Source organism: Agrilus planipennis, unplaced genomic scaffold (genome assembly GCF_000699045.2).
Source record: "Agrilus planipennis isolate EAB-ADULT unplaced genomic scaffold, Apla_2.0 scaffold82, whole genome shotgun sequence".
Classification (NCBI taxonomy): domain Eukaryota; kingdom Metazoa; phylum Arthropoda; class Insecta; order Coleoptera; family Buprestidae; genus Agrilus; species Agrilus planipennis.
The window spans coordinates 1-8,007 of record NW_020442454.1 but is presented as its reverse complement, the minus strand read 5'-3'; the positions used below and the strand labels follow the sequence as shown (position 1 = coordinate 8,007).

Sequence of the window (8,007 nt, the reverse complement as noted above, 5' to 3'; positions counted from 1 at the left end):
ACGCAATCGAATTTACCTTGATGCATGTATGGTTGCATATGAGATGTTTTTCTTCTACATTATTTTCCTGTTTTTTGCAATTTCTCTTTGCAGAATTGTCTATAGTTACGGTTGTTCAGTACTGTTACTGCGTTGTAATAAAATGCCTTACTTTTTTTTGTGATTTCGGTGATTTATGAAACGTTTAAAAACTGGATAAGAATAAATAACACATTTAAACGTTTTAGGAATAAAATTTATTAAAATTCAGTTTAGTAAATTCTATTCCTGGAACATTTAAGAGTGTGTGAAATAATTAAAAACCAAAGATAAAAACATTTTTTGAATTTTGAAATAGCTAATGTGTAAATTTTAATTGTTTCCTCTCCAGAATAATTTTTTAAAATAATGTTTGGTAACAGTAAATAAAAGCACATTTAAAAGTTTCAAGCATAGAATTTATTAAAACTGACAATTTTAAAAAATTAGTCTGTGAAAGAAACACTAAAAAATTTATACGTACTTATTTGCTATTTCACAGTTCAAAAAATGCTTTTATCTGCAGAATTTTAAATATTTCGCGCCAGTCTAGAAAGTTGCCACGACATGTCAATACCACGCTCCCTTGCGTCAACTTCGATAACGTTCAAATAATCTCCTTACAGCTGCACTTTTGTGATTACTAATATCAGAGACTAATATATAATGTCTCGTTTTATCGTGATAATTAGTTACAGTAGATGCATTTAAATTTTATCAAAGTATTTTTTAAACCGGCATATGCAACAACCAACGTCTATTTAGCAAAAGAAAGTAGGTACTATTGAATATAATATGTATTGCGATCTTCTTTGAGATTAACATATTTGACGTACTTCCTTCTCGCTGGGTGGTCTGCTGTACTTCCACGCTTTGTGATGTGTGTTTTAGTAGTGACTAGTGATATTTTGTGTGCATTTTTGATATAAAATGTGGAAACTACTAATACACACAAAATTTCTATCACAATAGATTCTGGAATTACAGTTTTATCTGTTGTATGTTTTTATATTAATGGGTATCGAATTATTTTGACGATTCCCGTTGATTAAGTTACTAATTGTAAGTAAATGTACTTTACTCCGCCATATTTAGTACTTAATCTAGAAAAAGCGTGGAAACTTTTTTATGTATGTTTATTAAAATAGTTATCAGTTTAGTAAAAATTGATTTTATAAAATTTTTTGTTAACAAAATTACTGTTTTTTCATACATTAATCTTTCCCGTTTGCTCTACAAAAATATTCTTTTCACAGATACCTACAGGTGAGAATACACTTTTTCTTGCCTTTGCCAAGCGAATTTTTCTTCAGCAGTTCAGTCTACAGGGACAGTGTATTTCCTTCCTAAAGCTTAAAAGGCCTTGTTGTCCATAGGTAAGATGGCTGAAAATATTTGAAAATAAATATGCATGTTATTTGTTTAAAACATCCTAATAATAGTTTAAAAGGTTCTATAAAGTTGAAAATAAGATACGTATTCATTTATTATTTTAAATATGTATATGGAAAGCTTATTTAAATAGAATAAGTACATAGTTGCTATAAACTAATTTAAATGTTTGTTGTTTTTTAATAGGCATTACAATACCATCAAGGGACTTAAAAATGACCTATGTCACAATGTAATAATATTAATGGTATGAAGAGCTTTTATAAATGTATCATTCCTTCCGCACTAATACAAAACCTTGGAATAAGTTTGGGTAAGATTATAAAGATTTTAGTGTTTAATGATTTTATTTTATTTAATCCACTAATTATTGCAAATATGCAAAGCAAAATTATAAATGATTTTTGGAAGTTCCATTGCATTGCAATTGTAACTAAATAGTCTGCAAATAAAACAAGCATTTATTGTACTGAGGACAAGACACTAAAGTGGTTATTCTTTTGCCTCTGTTTAGCTTCAAAGAAAAGTTATGAAAGTGACTTCTTCCCCTGGAAATAAGAATAATGATCACGAAAAGGCATGGCAATGTGAAAAATATTTTGCTTAATGGTTGTTAATTTTATTTGGAAACAGTTTTATTGTCATTGTAAAAGGTTGTTTATTAAAAAGAGGAAAACAATTCCTAATGCATATTTGAGGTACTTATTCATTAAGACTTTTTATATTTATGTGAACAGTGGAATAAATTAATTAGGGGTCAGTATCAAACATATATTTGTGTGCTGTTAAATTTTAAGTTCGGCTTCTTTTTTGCTCTACTAAAATCCTATGTGTTTTAATGTTACTAGTAACATTTTGCCATTTTGTGGTGTTCATTAAGAAACGTTTCGGAAAATAGAAGGAAACTTTTATGTTAATTTTGTAAATACATAATTATTTAAGGGGATTTATTATAGAAACTTTACTTTTAGCTTTTGCAATAGAAGGCAGAACGTGAATAATTGATAATTTCAGATGTAACGCACATTTTCATTAGAAAACAATTTTTTCCAAGTTCATTCTGTTATCTATTTAAAAATAAAAAATAATATTTTTGCATGTTTATAGGCGTGAAAATTAGTTTTAAATGTTACAATTTTTGAGTAATTATCAGTACGCAATCGAATTTACCTTGATGCATGTATGGTTGCATATGAGATGTTTTTCTTCTACATTATTTTCCTGTTTTTTGCAATTTCTCTTTGCAGAATTGTCTATAGTTACGGTTGTTCAGTACTGTTACTGCGTTGTAATAAAATGCCTTACTTTTTTTTGTGATTTCGGTGATTTATGAAACGTTTAAAAACTGGATAAGAATAAATAACACATTTAAACGTTTTAGGAATAAAATTTATTAAAATTCAGTTTAGTAAATTCTATTCCTGGAACATTTAAGAGTGTGTGAAATAATTAAAAACCAAAGATAAAAACATTTTTTGAATTTTGAAATAGCTAATGTGTAAATTTTAATTGTTTCCTCCCCAGAATAATTTATTAAAACTGACAATTTTAAAAAATTAGTCTGTGAAAGAAACACTAAAAAATTTATACGTACTTATTTGCTATTTCACAGTTCAAAAAATGCTTTTATCTGCAGAATTTTAAATATTTCGCGCCAGTCTAGAAAGTTGCCACGACATGTCAATACCACGCTCCCTTGCGTCAACTTCGATAACGTTCAAATAATCTCCTTACAGCTGCACTTTTGTGATTACTAATATCAGAGACTAATATATAATGTCTCGTTTTATCGTGATAATTAGTTACAGTAGATGCATTTAAATTTTATCAAAGTATTTTTTAAACCGGCATATGCAACAACCAACGTCTATTTAGCAAAAGAAAGTAGGTACTATTGAATATAATATGTATTACGATCTTCTTTGAGATTAACATATTTGACGTACTTCCTTCTCGCTGGGTGGTCTGCTGTACTTCCACGCTTTGTGATGTGTGTTTTAGTAGTGACTAGTGATATTTTGTGTGCATTTTTGATATAAAATGTGGAAACTACTAATACACACAAAATTTCTATCACAATAGATTCTGGAATTACAGTTTTATCTGTTGTATGTTTTTATATTAATGGGTATCGAATTATTTTGACGATTCCCGTTGATTAAGTTACTAATTGTAAGTAAATGTACTTTACTCCGCCATATTTAGTACTTAATCTAGAAAAAGCGTGGAAACTTTTTTATGTATGTTTATTAAAATAGTTATCAGTTTAGTAAAAATTGATTTTATAAAGTTTTTTGTTAACAAAATTACTGTTTTTTCATACATTAATCTTTCCCGTTTGCTCTACAAAATTATTCTTTTCACAGATACCTACAGGTGAGAATACACTTTTTCTTGCCTTTGCCAAGCGAATTTTTCTTCAGCAGTTCAGTCTACAGGGACAGTGTATTTCCTTCCTAAAGCTTAAAAGGCCTTGTTGTCCGTAGGTAAGATGGCTGAAAATATTTGAAAATAAATATGCATGTTATTTGTTTAAAACATCCTAATAATAGTTTAAAAGGTTCTATAAAGTTGAAAATAAGATACGTATTCATTTATTATTTTAAATATGTATATGGAAAGCTTATTTAAATAGAATAAGTACATAGTTGCTATAAACTAATTTAAATGTTTGTTGTTTTTTAATAGGCATTACAATACCATCAAGGGACTTAAAAATGACCTATGTCACAATGTAATAATATTAATGGTATGAAGAGCTTTTATAAATGTATCATTCCTTCCGCACTAATACAAAACCTTGGAATAAGTTTGGGTAAGATTATAAAGATTTTAGTGTTTAATGATTTTATTTTATTTAATCCACTAATTATTGCAAATATGCAAAGCAAAATTATAAATGATTTTTGGAAGTTCCATTGCATTGCAATTGTAACTAAATAGTCTGCAAATAAAACAAGCATTTATTGTACTGAGGACAAGACACTAAAGTGGTTATTCTTTTGCCTCTGTTTAGCTTCAAAGAAAAGTTATGAAAGTGACTTCTTCCCCTGGAAATAAGAATAATGATCACAGGATGAAGTGGATTGGTTTGTGACATGTTTAGAGGCATTAGAAGTTGTAGGACTAGAAGATAAGAACAATCGTTTGAGAATATTTTTGGGGGTTTGGTTGGTGTTAAAGCGCCACTACATTTTGCTCGTTCTGTTACAAAAATTAAAAGGGAATGTCACTTTAATACTTCGCGAAAGTGTGGAAAAATACTTTCTTTTATTAAGAACAGAGTTTATTTTATTTAAAATTACAATAATGTTAATGTTAATGTAACATAATTAATTTTAGGTTGGCGTTGCGTTTTCCATATGCAACGTCTAATAGACAACCCTTAAACAACGTTTCAAAACTGACAGAAGCAAAACAGCAAAATTGATGTAAAAGTGACCTTTCCCTGTTAGTGTGAATGTTAGCTTAATACAAATTATTCATGTATTCATTTTATTTTAATATGAGAGAAGATACTGGACAAGAAGCATAAAATATGTAAATTTTCAATTTAACAGCTGTCTTATTTTGCTGATTAATGAATGGTACAGTGTGCATCTATTATTTTATCTGGCACCTGCTTCTAACTTTACTACCTCATCGCCACATTAAAATTTTTACTTTAACGAAAAGGAATTGCAGTTAATTTTGATGCTACTGAAATAACTACAATACTCCTTTTTTCGGTTAATTAGGTAAGATTACATTGACATAATTAATATATAACTTCGTAAGGACGATAAGGATCAACAGTATAAAAATTAGCATAATACAAGCGGTAGAGCATTTATTTTGAATTTTACTTTGTATATATATTAACTTCAATATGAGAATAAAAAGTTACGAGAAAAGGAGTATTAAATCTTTAAATTTTTAATACAAGAGATGCTTATTTTGCTTATTAATGAATGGTACTACAATAACGACATGTATATTCATTATTTTTCCTTTCACCTGTCTCTAATTTCACCGCTACATTGCAATTTTAAAATGTTACTATTTTACTTGCTTTGATAGTGATAGTTGAATAATTTTTCTTGTTCGTTTCTGCAGATTTGACCAACAAATGAGAGAAAATTGAAAGTTAATTTTAACCCTAGTGATGACCATAAGCGAAGTTTGCATTGATGCCTTTCAGAGTTTGGTTTGCTTTTTGCATGTATGAATTTGGAACGTTACACTCTGCAGCTAATCAAGGTGAGAATGTATAGTACAATTAATATTAATTGCATGTTATTAATTTGTTGCCAATTTTTGAAACAGAAAACTTCCTGGAACATTATGCGTGTGATGGCAAATATATATTACTTCTTTTTATAATAAATGTCTTACTACCCGATATTTCGTTAAAATTGTATGTACATGTTGTGAAACTTCAATCTATCTTATTTCTTTCTGAAAAGGCCCGACTGGCGTTTATAGCGCATCTACATTTGTTTATTCTGGCATGAGAATTCAAAGAACAAACAAAAATTCAAAGAGAACATCGATTAAAAATTGTATGGAAATGAGGAAGACTACTTATGTTAAGAATATAGTTTTTATTTTATTTTAAATTTTAAATTACAGCAATATTGATGTTTCAATTTTTATATAATTATATTAATAGTTTTTCCTTCACAGCTATCTTTATGTCTACAGCATAAATTGACGTAGTTATTTATGAATCTATGAAATTAATGAACCTCGTCATACAAGATGGAGAACGTGCTTTTTGGTTCATATTTTCATTGTATTTCATGTTTTTATTATTGAATAGTGTTGTTTATTCGTTTTTCTTCTCCATTTTTACAGATTGATGTTAAGATCCAAGATATCAAGAGCGGAAGAGTGCTCATTTTGATGTTGCTGAAAAACAAGCTGTCTTCTGTGGCGTTCTACATGTTAACTTCTCATCTTGGAGAATCTCGAGGTTAATTAAGGTGAGCACACATGCTATATTATTTATATAGTATATTTATCTGATACTGATAGAGAGTAGGGTTCGCCATTACATTAACCATGTATAATGCACATTATTTAGTAGGGAGGCTAAATTAATTACATCTAAATATTCCTCCAGATTTTATTTTGCAGGAACATTACAAAAACTCCCGATACCAATAAATTAAGGAGCATTCATTGTAGCAGTTTTCATTCGCTCCAGAAAGTAATGTGCCTGTGATCTTAAAGAAAGCATAAAAGTGGCTTTTTTGGTTGGGAATGGAGTCAGTGTGCTGTTGCTGAAGGAAGGATTAGTGATAATGAATTGGTAAGTAACAGTATCAATTAGAAATAGTCCCAAGAAACTTCGATTTCTTAGACATTTGTAACTTGCTTCAATATACAACTTTTGGACAACGTTTCAGCAATGGCATTAATGTGGAACTGATCTTTCCATCAGTGTGAATGTTACTGATTTACTTTCTTTAAAAGTGGTAATTAGATACTTTTTCCTGTTCGTTTCTGTAAATTGCTCAACAAACGAGAAGGAATTGCAGTTAATTTTGGTGCCGAGAATGAGAGGCAATTGGAAATTAATTTGAAAGTCACTGAAACAACAAATTGTATGCAGTGGTGTCCCTATTGAATTTAGTTTGCTCATCATACTGGTAGATTTTAGAACGCGACATACTCGACGATTGATATTAATTGCTCTTCATTATTCTGTATGGCATTTCTTTTAAATATCTATTGTTCACAACATCTATGGTTTTTCGTTTAACATTTATCTATTGTTTACAGCTTAAATTAACTTGTGTCATACATCTGTGGAATTTTAATAATTACCTATCGTCTGCTTCATAAATTGACATCGTTCATCTATGATTCTTTCACATTTATCTGTCATTACGTAAATTTGACGCTTGTCGACATTTTGTAATCCAGCTGCATTACTTGCTTTTTGGTGCGTGTTTTTAGATGTATTTAATCCCTTACTTGATTAATAGTGTAATTAATATGTTTTTTGTTCATTTCTACAGATCGTCCAACAAATGAGGGTGAATTAAAGTTCTGCTTGGTTGTACTGAAACAACCAATGACTACATGGGTGTGGTCTTTCATGGAATATATTCTTGATTTGCCGTTTTCGTCTTTGTCTTGCAACATTATTCAGTTAATTTTCAACCGATTAGTGAGAGCAACTGGAGGTTTATTTGAATTCTACTGAAATAGCAAATTTTCTGCATTGGAATTCCTCCTGGATTAGTTTTGCATTTCACTCCTGCAAACTTTGGGACATTATGGTCTACACTCTACAGTTAATTAAGGTGAGATTGATTGATATAAATTAATCCTAATTGCTCTTTATTAATCTGTTACCACCGTATCTGTTTCAGATGGACGTTGGAGACGACAAAGATGACCCCGTAGTTAAAATAGTTCTTTATCTTGCATGATCCATCTAGTAGAATTCATTAAGTTCATTTTATTTGAATTAGTTTTTTATTTTGCTTGCTTATTTTTGTTCATTTTATTTGAAGTAATTGTTGATTGTAGATGTTTTTATTTTTTTTTTGTAGTAGTAGTGTAGTAGTAGAAATAACACGTTTAGTAGTTGTAGTATAGTCTAAC

The 8,007-nt window shown here is 29.3% G+C and overlaps 2 long non-coding RNA genes across 15 annotated transcripts; both read left to right on the top strand.

Annotated features, from left to right (window-relative positions):
- The first annotated feature begins 434 nt into the window (after positions 1–434).
- LOC112906435 lies at positions 435–1,981 on the top strand. Of its 2 annotated transcripts, none has more exons than XR_003232362.1 (4): positions 435–792; positions 1,275–1,394; positions 1,597–1,723; positions 1,925–1,981. It is a non-coding gene; the product is annotated as an uncharacterized LOC112906435 (long non-coding RNA). The 2 variants fall into 2 exon arrangements; XR_003232361.1 differs by lacking the exon at positions 435–792 and adding an exon at positions 816–1,080.
- Positions 1,982–2,933: 952 nt separating this feature from the next.
- LOC108739377 lies at positions 2,934–7,814 on the top strand. 13 transcript variants are annotated; one of them, XR_003232351.1, is made up of 10 exons: positions 3,315–3,582; positions 3,777–3,896; positions 4,099–4,225; positions 4,427–4,997; positions 5,506–5,649; positions 6,247–6,374; positions 6,529–6,703; positions 6,801–7,100; positions 7,177–7,703; positions 7,773–7,814. It is a non-coding gene; the product is annotated as an uncharacterized LOC108739377 (long non-coding RNA). The 13 variants fall into 13 exon arrangements; XR_003232352.1 differs by having other exon boundaries at positions 6,801–7,339; positions 7,416–7,703; XR_003232354.1 differs by having other exon boundaries at positions 3,316–3,582; positions 6,801–6,869.
- The last annotated feature ends 193 nt before the right edge of the window (positions 7,815–8,007 follow it).